The following is a 16,129-nucleotide window of genomic DNA, read 5'->3' as shown; positions in this document are numbered from 1 at the left end:
AAGGTCATTCATCAGCATGGTGCAACAGGAGTCCATGCCGCTGATGGGATATGTGTGAAAACTACTTCTCGAGCGGCAGATATTTTATATGTAGAGATATTTTATATGTAGAGATATTTTATATGGAGAAATATTTTATATGGAGAGATATTTTATATGGAGAGATATTTTATATGGAGAGATATGGGAAGGAGGTGTCTTGTCTGCGTATTTATTTTGCTGCTTCATTTACACAAGATCATCTTCCCGAGTTATACGTATCTATTGTATGCTGAACTTTTTTCGCACCATACGTGGCCAACTGTGCTAATCGGAGATATGGAACACATAGAGCTAATGCACTGACATCACCAACCTTTGTTGGAAAGTGCACACACTATATATTGCTGCAAATATTAGTTCAGTAACATAAATAATTAATTTGCAGATAATATAATAAATTCAGCCCCAGCATGCAGAGCGAAACGTCAGACCTCTTGCCAAACAATACTCGGTACAACCCTAAATTGGTACAACCCGCACCTCCGATTAGCACGGTTGGCTACGTACGGTGCCAAAGAAGTTCAGCATACATAAATACAAACCGCAGAGATTTACAGCTCAACCGTAAACACCATACAGGGATAACATACGTTATTGATACTGTAGTGACGTATATTGAGTCACTACGGCGTTTAGCACCAGCTACTAACAGAAGAGTGCAACTGCGAGAGTTAGTCTCTCTCTGGCACCAGAGTATGTATGGCATGGAAGGGGGCCCTAGGGGGCACGGTTCTGTTGACAGTCAGAGAGAAGGTAGTTGAGGACGTGACAGTCTGGGTGAACCGGAGAGGGCACGTGACCAGGGCAGGAAAATGAGGGGGACCAAAAGGTGGTGAGAGGGACACGTGATGTATAGTCCAGAACCTTCTAGTAGGATCTAGAAGGGGGCGTGGCCGAGGGCGGAGCCAGGCCACGCTAAGGGGTATAAAAGGGAGGTCCCGAGAGTCGATCGAGGCTGCTGGCTTCTGGAATAAACCCGCGGTGCTTCGTCTCTTCGGTCTTCGATCCTCGGTCTTCGACCCTCAGTCTTTACGCTCGGCATCGTGGGTCAGGCAGTGTGTCACTGACTGACTCGGTATTGTAGTTACCCCGTTGCGGTCTAGTTAACTAGTGTTCGTTTATGTAGTTACCCCGTTGCGGTCTAGTTAACTAGTGTCCGTTTATGTAGTTACCCCGTTGCGGTCTAGTTAACTAGTGTTCGTTTATGTAGTTACCCTGTTGGGGGTCGAGAAATTACCGTGTTGCCTCCAAGTCCAAGTGTATGCCTCCAGTGAACCCACTACACAACGATAAATAAAAACCCATATTGTGATCGACTTCATGAGTTGCTTGTTAATTTACATTTTTAAAGTAAGTGATTCCCATTGGAATGCTACGACTGTAATAAAAAAAAATCTGAAAGTGGTATGAATAACAAATGCTAAAATGTTACTTTATTTCATAACACAATTCTCATTAGTTTAATTCGACATTTATTTTCCTAAACCGTCAAAGTGGAAAGAGTAAATTGTGCGCGCTCGTTACGAAAGGAATTCATAAATTATTTCTGGATGCTCAATTGACCCCCGACCCCCGCCCAGAAAGGCAACAATGAGCAGCTGTGCGAAGAAGCGCTGTTGGAGAAGACAACGTCCACGCGCATTGACGGAATGGCTGGTATCCAGTTCCCCTCGCAGGAATGCTCCGTCGTGTTTACGATAGACGGTGGCCTGCAGTCTCAGTCAGGATGGGGGCCTCACGCATACGCCGCGGCCTTTGAGGTGAGTCCACCGCCACCAACCCCTCCCCCATCCCCTATGCTAGATCACACACGTACGTGTAAAGCAATACGTGTTTATACGTAACATTCGCCGTGAATTGAAAATGATTTGTTCGAAACCGTTACGTTGTTGTCACTCTTTCTCTCTCTCCCTTTCTCTCTTTTTTTTTTGGACAACGCGGTGGGGTGGGGGGATACGCGCACGCACGCGTGGCAATCCCATTTCCTAGACGGGAGTTGTGCAAAGGGGTCCCGTTTTGAGAATAGAGCATTGGGAGGATGCGTTGCCACTCATTGCAATGTTGTATATGCGGCCACCCTAACAGTGCAATTCATATTCTTAGTTTTTCGGTAAAGTCACGTTGAAGGGAAACAACAAAATAATAAAATATATATAACAATAACCAACACACCTGAAGACGACCGTTTGTGTTATGGTCGAAACGTCGTGAGTGCAATTCATGTTGATGATATTAAGATTTTAAAATGCATTACGTGAAATGTGATTCACCTTTGTGGTGTCTTCATATTTCTTGACCATATGCTCAAAGAATATATCCAAATATCCAAAATGTAGTCCATAGCACGCCCAAGTCACCTGCTGTTGGTTTATAATCCACCTCGCGTGACAGCAGCAGCAGTGGCGTTGGCGTCGTTCCTGCGGGACTCGCAAGCAGCCAAGCTCCCCGCCCCCCGTGAGTCCTGAAACACGATCCCGACAGTACCACCGGACCAGTGCAGAATCGAGGATGTTCAAACGCTGCACCAGGAGCTCAGTTTTGACCTGAGCCAAATTGGAGAGAATCGTGTTCCGGTTGCTGCCCCCCCCCCCCCCTCCCTCCCCCGGACCTCCGATAATCACGGTTGGCTACGTACGGTGTGAAAGAAGTTTAACATGCGGGCCATACAACCGTGGGAGGGGGTGCGCAGATCGTTGCGCTGTACATTCAACAACGCACCGCCTCCCACCCCTTCTTCCACCCGCTCCCTCCACTTTCTGTCCTCAAGTTATTTTTCCCCCCTCGCCTTTCCGCACATAAAAGTGCACAGACACCCCACCCGCCGTGTCCCCCCCCCCCCCCCACTCGGCGGGGGCAGCAGCGAGCCCAATCTCTCCTCCCTTCTTCTCCTCCTCCTCCTCTCAGCTCAATGTGCACAGCGTTTGGGACTAAGATCCTTGGACTTACTGCTGTACCCCCCCCCGCCCCCCTACCTGTGTCACGGTTCGTGCTCTATAGCGGGCTCCTATAGAAATATAATTTTGACTAAGAAAAAAACCCCCATAACATTAAAACAACGCACCGCCTATTCTCCACAACAGCATTGCGATTTTCCATTACAATAGTAGCGATGTCACCGCGCGCTGTGCTTGCCAGGCCAGGGACACTCCGAGGACATGTGGACTGGTAAAGGTTCATAAAGGGCCCATACGTTTACCATTAACAGACGACTATAATGTGCACCGACCACGACAGCCATGATTGTGCCAGCTCTCTGTTCGAACTACCAAAATGCTCGACTTGTTGTTCCTGTGTCACACTATTGATGTGTGGGGGGGGGGGGATCTCTGCCAGTTGGCACGTGTCGTCGCTCTTGAACCTCTCCCACCACAGAGGCAGTGTTTACACACCCAATACAAACACACATGCCTACAACTCAGTACCAGGTTCCCCTGGATCACATTAGTCCAACATCATTCCACGCGGTGCTTTTATCGTTTTATATTTGGCCAAAGTTAATCTGCTTGGGTATGCAGTGGCTGGGCATGCAGGACATATGATCAACCAACTCTGACAACTGATGAGATTTTATCAAAAGAGTATTCATATTTTACTTTGCATAATCCATTCTGGATAAACTCAAAATGTATTGTTGTCAGACCAGCTTAAACGTTGTTGTAAGCCAGTACGGGTGTTCTCATAAGGGTTGTCCACATTTCTCAATTATAGAGGGCACGACAGTGGCCAAAAAGCAATGGAGTGCGAAGTGACAGCCTGGGCAGCCAAAACACAGCCAATTACATTGTCGCCACTGATTTGGATTGATGCCTCATTTCACAACCAACGGCTAGCCTGAGAACATATCCAGCTGTGGGAACCGCTCAATCAGAAACCGTCGCGTAATTCTCAAAGAGCGAGACGGGAAGGATTGGGTACTTGATGCTACGCGGTATTCAAAAAATCAGTTCCAGATTGAAGGTCGTTCCTGGTCCTTGGCAAGGCACCCCAACAACGATAAGTCAATGTGGGAATGATTATTTAGAGACGTCTACAAACCCATTGCAATGTGGTAGAGTAGAGATGGGTTCTGTGGTTTAATAATTTGCTCTCCCGATTAGCACATCCATTTTTCGACTAATCGGATAACATAATAGGTGGGGGGGGGGGGGTTAAGTGTCAAACTGTGTTCGCACGTGTGCCACGGATCTGGATGGGAGGTGATGGGTGGCGCTCCGTGATGTCATCGGTATCGTCACCCACGTGACGCTGGGCTTGTGGGGGGTTTCCTGCCTTCTGTCGGCAGGCTGCGGGAGCGGCCACCATTTTTAGAAGGGCCCGAGTCATAATGCCGACAAAAAAGTAGCCTTATGACATAACTCCGATGGCATGTCAAATATAGTTGGCGGAAGGGGGAGATACAAATATTAAAACATTTGATCAAAAACAATGACACGGCATTGCATACATGTATGTATGTGTACGTATGTTGAATTTATTTCGCACCATACGAAGCCAACCGTGCTCAGTAACAGCACACCACACTCGCAAGTAAGATTTGTAAAAAGATGAAGTTGTAAATATCAGGATTATTGACCTGTTATATGGACCACTGGGGTACCTGTCACTTCCAGAAGTGTTTCACCAGTATAATAATAGTCTTTTTCCCCCTTTTTTCTGGCAACAAAACTGAAACCTTTTTACAAGGATTCATGTCTGCATTAACCACAATACCTGCAGTCAAAATGCAAACAAAAAACATACTATGATAATATATGCATTGTCCTTGAAACTGATTGGTCCACACCAAGTTAGGGCTTTCTTTTTAGCTTCGACCCAATTGGTGTTCGACCAGATGACGCCACGAGGCTTTCAGCTCAAAGACAATGCCACTATCAAATAATGAGGGCTCGGGGTGAGCATCTACATCATTAGACCTCTTTTGCCAGTACCAAAATATAATAATAGGGGAAAAAAGCCGATTATATTTTGGTACTAGCAAAGGAGGTCTAATGATGTTTCACCAGTGTTACAAACGATACCAGTGCACATGTCATCCTCTGAGCTGCACTCCGAGAGTGCATCTTTAGCCGTTTAATGCACTTGTGAATGTGCTCACAGCAGTCACCACTCTTTCACATTTCACGTGGAAAATCCCTCAAAATGAAATGTTTAATTTTCAGTGATGATCAGGTGATCCACTCACACGGTGACAGAGCAGTGGAGATCAAAATGCAATGTAATTATCGCTCTGGCAAATATGGAGGATTGTGGTTTAAAAGGATGCATGGAAATAAACTAAAACTAAACCATGTTTTTTTTATTTTACCAAGTACGGCACACGAAGCTATTTGGCTCTTTTTCAGAAACGACCTGGATGCCACGAATGATAGCTCAACGAAGAGGCTTAATCATGTTGACATGTATAGCAGCCAAACACTCTAAACGCACGTTTTTAAATGTGGAGGGAAAACCGGAGAAAAATCCACACGATCACGGGGAGAACATGCAAACTCAAATATACAGGTGTCAGGGTTGGGATCGAACCCACGACGTCGTGTATTCCAGGCGAGGTAGTAAACATCTCGCCACTGCTGCTCCATTATAATGTAGGTAACTTTCTCTCTGGGCTTGCTCGGGGAGTTGGCATGAGTCGCAAATTGTCAGAAGGTTGAATTCGTTTTACATGCAAATGCAGGTACTTTATGTATCTGCTGCTTTACGTGTGACATTCAGAAACTTACGAGGCACGAGTACGAGAAGAGACGAATGAGCAAACGAGCGAGCACATAAACGACCCATTGTGTAGCCACGTGGCAGCGTTATTAAGGAGGCACAGGGATTTGACACCACCAACGGGAAGCAGCAAGTGTGGAGCTACAAAGACCTAGATGCCCGTATAGCTTCAACACACCTCATGAGTTGATCCTGGTCATCCATTGGCACTGCAGAGGTAACGTTTTTGTTGAGGCCAGCAGAAACGATACTCATGGAGGCGTTTTAGTGCAGCGTGTGGGCAACAATAACACCCCACAGGGTCGCCAAACCTTTTCGTCCACTGTAGACCAATCCCAGACACGTTTCTCAGTCGGCACTCGGTCGATCAAAACTGCTCAGTGTCCTGCAATAAGGTTCAATACTACGCTGGTACCAGGTCATGGCACAAAACAAATTCATAACAACAACTACAAAACAGACGCCAATTCCCAGCAGACTGTCCGGATCAAACCCAGGCAGGCGGCAACTGTAGCCAACCAGCTGAGCAAGTAGACAGAGAATCACTCTCATGGCCATATCCTTGTGGAGGGTGATTTTGGATAGGCTCCAATCCGGCGTCACACAGAGCAGTGGCGCCGCGTGGATGGCACGTTGCCCCGCGGCAAGGAATCAAATGAGGTCCCCCCGTACAATTTTCCTCCTCTCTCTGTTACTCGGTGCCTGGATTCCTCCAGGCCCTGGGCCTCCGCGCAGCTGCACTGCCTTCACACTCAAAAGCCACGCCACTGAACCGTGCGAAAGCTGGCTCGAGATCGTGGACGAGTCGATGGTCCTTCAACCGTACCCCGATCTTGTGCTGTGATCGTACACTGCAAGTGGAACGCAGCTTATACGCACACGCGCACACACATCATACTTACTCCTGGCCAGAGACACCACTTGCGGTAGCAATCCTTGATGGTAATCGGGTCATTGTTCAGTGTCACATCAAAGATAGCAATCGCTGTTCGGCAAGGTCTTTGGTTGCGAGACAGATGTTATCTGCATACACAAAGCAATGGGCACTTTGTGGCAGGCAAATCGGGTGACGGCGTTGAAAGGCTCCGGGGTAACCCACTCCTTTTGCATCCACCGCGGGTCCACTCAGGTGGCGCGTCAAAACCTGGAGGTGGCAACCGAAGGCCCATGGTGGCCACGTTCGAGTGAAGGCAGGACCCGCGACAGTTCCAGTGACACACCGCGTGCATTGCGGTGCCACGGTGGTGATATATTAACTACCTCGCCTGCTATACAGGAGGGTGTGGGTTCAATCCTGGACCCTGATGCCTATATATTTGGAGTTTGATTGTCTCTTCCCATGGTCGCGTGTTTTTTTTTTCTCCAGAAACACACTTTTAGAGTATTTTGCTGCTATAAATGTCCACATGATAAGCCACTTTCATTGAGCTATCGTTCGTGATCAGGTCGCTCCTGAAAAAGAGCTATATAATTCAGTGGGCCTTACCGAGTAAAATAACAAGTTTAGTTCATTTGGACCATTGCGTTATTTAACACGGGTCAGAAGCTGAATATTTATTTACTGGAGGAATCCGATGATTCCTGATGATATACTGGAGGAATTCGATGAGCTATGAAGCTCTTTATATCACAATCACAGAGCACAGCAGGCCCAACGGCCCAAACATGTGAAGTGGCCAATAACGAACATCACAGCAAAGCTGTAATGCATATGAGTGTCACATGTTTTCATGAATAAAGCGAGGTTATTATTCGTGTTCTGTTGGGGGGGGGCAAAAAATGCGATGGAGGAGGGAATTCAGAAGTAGAGCAGTGCTCGGGAAGAATCATAAAGAGAGACGTTGTTACCTGCAGTGTGGTGAGTGGATGTGTGGTGAGCGAGCGGCTCGGTGAGTGGGTGAGGCATGAAAGGTCAGTGGGATGAATGTTGACCTCGTCAGGGTGGCGTAGGGAGAGGGAAACTGCCGAGAGTAAGACTAAGATTGAAGATACCTGGAAAACAAAGAAGATTAAGACTGCGATGTACTTTGTGATATTACAAAGGTTGTGTAATAGTTTTAAGCAATAAACACACGTGTTAAGTTGTTTAGAGTGTTCCAGAAAAGGATACATTTGTGCTTCAGTGCTGTACGCATCATGAGAATATATCTTATGAACTACTTATGAAGATATATAAACTAAATTCATATTCTATGGTTCTTTCGGTAAAGTCACGTAGATATAAAAAATAATACCAATAAAATAATAAAAAATGAAAAGAAAGTTAATAAAAAATAACAAAAAATATCATGACGTTTCAATCGCAACACAAGCAGTTGTCATCAGGAACAGGGAGGTTAGCCTCTGAGGGCAAGCTGTTTATAAAGGTTTAGGGATGGGCGGGGCAGCTAATGTTAATGTCGGAGAGGGCACCAACACCGGCAGTAGGTCTACACCAATCATAGAGATGTTTATAAAGGTTTAGGGATGGGCGGAGCAGCTAATGTTAATGTAGGAGAGGGCACCGACACCGGCAGTAGGTCTACACCAATCAGAGAGCTGTTTATAAAGGTTTAGAGATGGGCGGGCCAGCTAATGTTAATGTAGGAGAGGGCTCCAACACTGCCAGTAGGTCTACACCGATCAAAGAGCTGTTTATAAAGTTTAGAGATGGCCAGGGCAGCTAATTTTAATGTAGGAGAAGGCTCCGACACCGGCAGTAGGTCTACACCAATCAAAGCATTGCTCCTCGCTCCACACACCCACACTGCTGACGGTGGAGGTGGACAAGAAAACACAAATCAAGTAATGACCCAAAGTGGTTGATGACATATTTCCAATGATTGCTGAGTTTAAAACCATTGTCTCAATTTAAATTGTGTCTGTGTCTGTATATATGGATGGCTTCGTGAACGAATTTTTGTTGATAGCCAGTCGGCTTGCAAAGTACCATCGTCTTAGAGAAATCTGCCTTATGTTCACGAACACGGTCCGAGACATGTCGCTTGGTTTCCCCAATGTAACTGCTGTTGCAGATACAGCTTAGTTTGTTGACACCGGGATATTGCATGTCAGGAATGTTGTCCTTCACAAATGGGATCAGGTCATTAATTTTATGCACTGTGTTAAATCGGACCTGGATCTTATATTTGTTCAAGATTTTGGAAATCTTTTTGGTTATCCCTGCTATGTAAGGTAAGGTGATGGTTTTGATTGGATCTTCAGATGGCTCCTTCCTCATGGTTGGGGTGATGGCTTTGCGGATTGTATAGTCAGAATATCCATTCGCCTTGAGAGCCTGGTGTACGTGTTTGAGTTCACTGGTCAGGTGTTCATGGTCGGAGATACATTGAGTTATCTGGTGTCGCGTTTTCATGAGGGAATTCTTCTAGGATGGATGGTGGTGAGAATCAGGTTTTAGGTAGGCGTCAGTATGGGTTACTTTCCTGTAGACAGAGTAGCTCATTGAGCCATCTAGTCTCTTTTTGATTAAGACAATTTAAAAAAAGTTGGCATGCCATCCTTTTCTACCTCCATGGTGAATTTGATTGCTGGGTGTATGGAATTGATGTGGTTGACGAATTGTTCCAGAGCCGGTCGGCCATGTGGTGAGATGACAAACATGTCATCCACGTACATCTTCTAGAAGGACGGGCGTAGAGTGGATGCCTGGATGGCGTCCGTCGCAAATTTTTCCATGAAAATGTTGGCCACAACCGGAGATAAGGGAGAACCCATTGGGGTGCCTTCAGTTTGTTTGTAACGTGACTTTACCAAAATAACCATAGAATATATATAAACTACTTATGAGACTCTTATGGCGTAAGGTATTTTCGCACCTCCGGTTGGTCACATGCGGTGCGAATGAAGTTCAACATACACACGCACTTATCGAATGCAAACGTGCCGTTGTTGATGCATACCTTGTGGTCACTCCACATTAACGCGAAGCCCACGTTCTATGCGTGTACCTCAACAGCGACAACTGCCAGAAATCTTCCCTGGCATGCTCAGTGACTGCAAGCAATTACACCTCCGCACTGTGGGCAACTAGCTCGAGGTGCACCGTTGGCCTGGCGCTTCCTCAAACGGAATGAAGTGAATTGGAATGTTTGCTGTTTTGAGTTTGTCGAAGGTGCAGTCGCAGGGGGAAAGGACGCAGCGGTGGTGAGATGTTAACCACCTCGCCTGGTTGACAAAGAGGTCGTGGGATTGATTCCGACCCTGACGCCTGCTGCATATTTGGAGTTTGCGTTTTCTCTCTCTCCGTAGATTTTTCTCCGAGTCCTCCAGTTTCTCCCTCCACATTTATAATCGACGTGCGTTTATAGTATTTGGCTGCTATAAATTTCCACGTGATAAGCCACTTCGTTGAGCTATCATTCGGGACTAGGTTGCTTTTGAAAAAAGAGCTATACAGCTCAGTGGGTATTCCTTGTATTTTTAAACAGTTTTATAGTTATGGCTAGTGTGTGTAATTTCGTGTACACATTCTTTCACGAGTTCTAGGCAGCAGAATGTAGCTGCCCGAGACTCGATGAGTTCCTTCACGTCAACGTTTCCAAATGGCAGTGGCAAACCTCCCACGCTCTGTCTCCATCGGAAATGTGAATTACTCACGTCCTAGTTTTATTATGAAAGCCACTGACAAGCTCCACACTGCTTGTACGTGGCACAGATTAGAGGTTATACATACTTCCATTGTCCAATGCTGGTCTTGTATCACATTTTCCCATAACCCAGTGAAGAGGGCTTAATAAATCAAACTGTCAGCCGGTACATCAGCGGGCACCTGGAACGTGGGTGACACTGGGCAGTCCAAATGAGAATTTTTATCAAATTTTTATTTTCCTTCCCACCTGCAGCTCACTAAATCGTAAATATGAATAATTTCCTGCCACTAAGGAAGTGGAGAAATTAAGCTTGTCCCTTGTAACAAGTCCGAAGTGTGGTCAGGAACAATCCACAGAAGTACAATATACAGGTTTAAAGCTTCCGTGACTGCAAGGATTCATCTTCTTTGGTTCTTTCGGTAAAGTCACGTAGAATGAGAATAAAATAATAAATTGATAAAATAAAATAACACGATAAAATTGGCCAAAACGTCGTGAGAATTTTATTGTGTTATTTTATTTTATCAATTTATTATTTTATTCTCATTCTACGTGACTTTACCGAAAGAACCAAAGAAGATACAATATACAGGGTTATCCAGTTATAGACACTCCACTCATTCCTAATGACCACCCTTTAATCTCTTCTAGTGGCTCCCTACCATACCGTGGAGGCGAAATATTAACTCCCTCGCCTGTTATGCGGGAGGTGGTGGTTCCAATCCTGACCCTGACGCCTGCTGTATATTTGGAATTTGCATGTTCTCCCCGTGCTCAAGTGTATATTGCTCAGGGTCCTTCGGTTTTTCCCTCCACATTTAGAATCGCGTTTACAGCATTTGGCTGCTGTACATTTCCATACGGTGATAAGCCACTTCGTTGAGCTATCATTTGTGGCCAGGTTGCTTCTGAAAAAAAGTTATATAGGTCGGTGGGCCGTACGTGGTCAAATAGTCGTTCAGTAGTTTAGTTTTAACATATACGGAGACAGTAACATTGCTATGAAACATGTAGGGGCTTTGAAATAAAGATTACTTATTTTACCTCTGAAAGCTAAAGACCGGGGCCGAAGACTCTTTTTTCAGGAGGGTCCCACTAAATTGGGATGTAACACTCTGTGTGTCAAGCCACGGGATGGAATTCAGAGATCCCATGCAGATCAGGAGAACATGGAACCTCCAAAAGTACGGCAGCCCAAGTTCGGAAAGAACCCCGAATTGGCATGGTGAGAGGGCATCAGCAGATGTGACATTAAGGTGAACATTGCAAAATTAAGTAAATTAACATAAACATGAGTGAAAATGTGAGCAATTGCAGATGTGCCTCTGTGTCAAGCCTGTCCTGATAATCTTCTTTTTTTCCTATGGCATTGTGAAAAGTGACAGTTTTATTTTTTTCTTAATGATCCTCATAAATGAATGCATAGGTTCCTCCTCCAGTCCAATGATGTGGTTGAAGCAGTGTGGATTTCAGCAATACCGCCAGGATGTGCATGGTTGGAGCATTCATCGGTGATGTGCTTGGATGGTTTGGACTTCTCCACAGTCGCAGTTGGGCGATTCTTTGGGTCTTCCATTTATGTAACGTACACGCGCATCAGTCGTTTTGTGTTCGAGCGTGGTTCAGTGTGGTCCATAGTCGTCGTGGAAGAGAGAATCCCGGTACTCCCACCGTCAGATCGTGAATGATGTTTTTGTTTGCCACGTCCATAGCCGCCCATGATAATGGGCTCACAGCACTCCAATATCTGACACCTGGCAAGGCACCCAGGTCAGGTCAATGCATCTCCAAACCTTCTGAGTATCTGCATATGGTACTGATTGGCATGTTTCTCTGCCATGGAGAGTACCTTTGCTTTGTGCCTACGGAGGACATTGTTCTTGCAACCCAGGTCTGCCACTTTGTCAGCCTCACGAACATCATGAACGGGGACGCGACCACCGCCGTGACACGAGTCGCTTGTGCCCAAACACCAAGCACCTGGCTTTCCTCGCTCAGAGTTACTCTGCGGCGGGGAACGGTGCCTACTGTGTGGGCACGACCAGCCAGCACTCGGGAGAACAACAACACCACGAGGATCATCTCCGATGCCGCGGCTCTCAGTTCGAACCAACATCACCACCGCCAATCCGCCCGCAAGCTGCAGCAAACCAATGGTCGGAGAGCGTGAGCCCAATGCCAGTTCACACCGACGTCTACGAAGCCGCCGCTGCTTTGTGTCTGTCTGACGTTTTGCCATTTCCGTCTCCAGACCCTGAGGCTGCAAGTACACTGCCCTGGGGCGAGGAACGCGGGAGGGTGTGTGTCGGGATCCCTCAGTACCTCGCCACGGGGGCGAGATGTTAATTCCCTCACCTGATATACAGATGATGGGTTCGATCCCAACCCTGAAGCCTGTATATTTGGATTTTGCATGTCTCTCTACCCGTGGTCGCATGGATTTTTCTCTGGGTCCTCAGGTTTTTCCCTCCACATTTAGAAACATGCGTTTAGAGAATCTAGCTGCTATAAATTTCCACGTGAATAGGCACTTCATTGAGCTATCATTTGTAACCAGGTCGTTTCTGAAAAAAAAACTAGCTTAATGGGCCTTACCTAGTAAAATAAAAGAAAAGTTTCCAAGTTTTTTTAATTTTCAACCCCTCTTAAAGCAGCAGTCCACCCCATCCGAGTTCTTAACGCAGAGCCACTCCTCAGCAAAGGTCAACTGAAACTAAGAACCACCGACTATTACCAATACAACTTTTAATGAGAACAAAACGCAACTAAACAATCACAAAACAATCAATTCACTCGCGTCTCCCCCCGAAAAGTCACCCAACCGCACGTTGGGGTCTTGACTCTGGAAACTCTTCCGGCCCTTGTGCCGGAACAGCTTGCAGGCTCAGTCAGACTCCTGGGCTCTGATGCAGGTGCTGTGTGCAGCCTCAGACCCCTGAGCTAGTCTCAGGAGTGGCTTGCAGCCTCAGACCCATGAGCTAGTTTCAGGAGGGGTTTGCAGCCTCATGCCCCTGGGCTAGTCTCAAGAGGGGTTTGCAGCCTCATGCCCCTGGGCTAGTCTCAGGAGGGGTTTGCAGCCTCATGCCCCTGGGCTAGTCTCAGGAGGGGCTTGTAGCCTCAGACCCATGGGTTCGTCTCAGGAGGGGTTTGCAGTCTCATGCCCCTGGGCTCGTCTCAGGAGGGGCTTGTAGCCTCAGACCCCTGGGCTAGTTTAAGGAGGGGTTTGCAGCCTCAGACACCTGGGCACGTCTCGCAGCTGCATCCACCTGAACATCGTCTACTTGGACTCAATATCCACGACCTCGCCTGGAGTGCAAGATAAGTTTTCTCAGAGATGTAAGTTGAAATATTCCTGCATGGGGTCTTCCGCCAGACGTTCCCAGAAAACTCGCACTATTCGCTTGGGCCTTCTACATCAATCTGGTCGGTGCCCTAAACGTCGGATCCAACTTACCACCAGGTGGTGATCGGTTGATAGCTCTGCCCCTCTCTTCACCTGAGTGTCTAGAACATACGGCCTTAGGTCCGATGATACAACTAAAATGTCAATCATTGACCTTCGGCCCAAGGTGTTCTGGTACCAAGTACACTTATGAGCATCCTTGTGTTCGAACATGGTGTTTGTTATTGACATTTCATAACTAGTGCAGAATTCCAATAAAATCTCACCGTTTGGGTTCAGATCAGGGGGGCCATTCCTCCCAATCACGCCTCTCCAGGTATCTCCGTCATTTCCCATATGAGCATTGAAGTCGCCCAGTAAGACTGAAGTCGGTAGGTGGCACTTTGTCGAGCACTGCACCCATTGTCTCCAAGAAGGTCGAATAATCTGAACTGCTGTTTGGTGCATAAGCACAGACAACAGTCAGAGTTTTCCTTTCTGAGACCCGAAGTCTCATTGCGGTGACCTCTCATCCACTGGGACAAACTCCAACTGAACAGCACCCAGCCGGGGGGTTGTGAGTATCCCCAGATCCGCCCGGGTCCTTTTACCAGGGGTTACTCCGGAATAGGAGAGAGACCACCCCAAATCGAGAAGTGTGGTTCCAGTTCCAATGCTGTGTGTGAAAGTGAGACCAACTATATGTAGTCAGTACTTTGCCACCTCATCTACCAGCGCTGGCTCCTCCCCCCCCCCCCCAGTGACATGACATTCCACGCCCCAATAGCGAGTGTCCATTGCTAAGGTCCAGTCCATCTCGGACCATCCCTCTTCCTGTCTTACTGGCATCGCACCCGCCCCTCACCCTTCATCCTGTGGATAGTGGGCCCACAGGACGTGCAAGTCATTAATTGTATAAAGAAACGGTCCCAATCCCACCCACCCGTGATTCCCCACCAACGTCCCTACGCGACACCTATTCCTCTGCTTGGAGCTGTGCATTACGTATGTATATTGAACTTCTTTCGCACTGTACCCAGCCAACCATGCTAATCAGAGGTGCAGGAAAGGACAAACTAAACACAAAAAGCAGTTTTGAAGAAATGAGGTTTCAATGAGGATTTAAAAGTGCATAGCTCCATTGGCTTCCTTATATCAGGAAGGAAGAGCGTTCCAGATAGCCGCAGAAGCGAATCTGAAAGCGCGCGATGCAGTGGCCATCTTTATTGGGTGGCTAGCCAATAGGTTCGAAGGCTAGCCAAAATGTTTGATGGCTCGTCAAAATGCTCTGGAAGGACCACGCTTGTCCAAGTTGCATGGGCAAGTTCGTTTATGCTGTCAGTTTCTTCTTGGTGAAGGTACCCAATATACCATCAGAAGCCACTGCTGCGTTTGGAACACAGTACAGTTTTGGCGATAGTTTGACATTTCTCACCTGCCTCATCTGAGATTATCAAAACTCTCCACGTGATAATGCGCCAATTGACCAGAGACGGGGGTTAATGTGAGTTTTAGTTTTAAATCGTTTCACCTGCGGCTCAAACCCTGGTCTGTAGAGAAGAACTTCTGGCTCAGAACAAGAAGTGAAAATTAGCACAATGAGACTCTCATAAACCTCCGGGTTTTCCCTCCACACTTAGAATCAATATCAAGTGTTTATGGTGTTTGGGTGCTATATATTTTCACATGATAAACTACTTCGTTGATCTATCATATGTAATAGCCAGGTCGCTTCTGAAAAAGAGCTATGAAGCTCAGTGGATCTTTCATGATAAAATAAAACTGTTTATAGTAGTTTAATAGGTTCACACATGCGCACACACCTGCAGTCGCATGCGATGGACACAGGGTCGTTGGCTCTTGCGCAACCATAAGAGGTTCTCGCGACCTGCACAGGTGGAATATGGGAATCCGAGCCCCATCTGCAAATGACCTCAGAATGTACCCGATAACGCAACATTTCAGAAGCCAAGCGCGGTCGAGACTAGATGGTGCTTGTATGGGCGACCGCCGCTCACACCGGGTTGCTACGGGGCTGGTGCTACGTTGCAGGCCGCAGAGGGAAGTGCACAAACTGTGAATTTTTGTGCTCAAATCCCAGTGAGCAGTAAATTCAGCCGAGCAGTCGTCCCCTCTGAAGCACATAATACGAGTACAACCTGTCAAGATTAAGTTATGTACAAATCGCAATGCACCCAATGTATGTAGAACTGATTTCCACCGAGCTTATCGGAGGTGTGGGCGAAGGACAACAAATTAAACAAAAAAAGCAGTTCTAAAGAAACGAGTATTCCATCTTGATTATTTAAAGTACATCGCTCCAGTGGCTTTCTAACAGCGGAGCGAAGAGCGTTCCAGGCGGCCGTCGAAGCTCATCTGAAAGCGCACAATGCCGCGACCG

Source organism: Petromyzon marinus, chromosome 27, assembly GCF_048934315.1.
Source record: "Petromyzon marinus isolate PM22_M1 ecotype Great Lakes invasive population chromosome 27, UKy_Petmar_22M1.pri1.0, whole genome shotgun sequence".
Classification (NCBI taxonomy): Eukaryota; Metazoa; Chordata; class Hyperoartia; order Petromyzontiformes; family Petromyzontidae; genus Petromyzon; species Petromyzon marinus.
The sequence above is the reverse complement of the archived record's forward strand: the minus strand, read 5'-3'. Positions refer to the sequence as shown.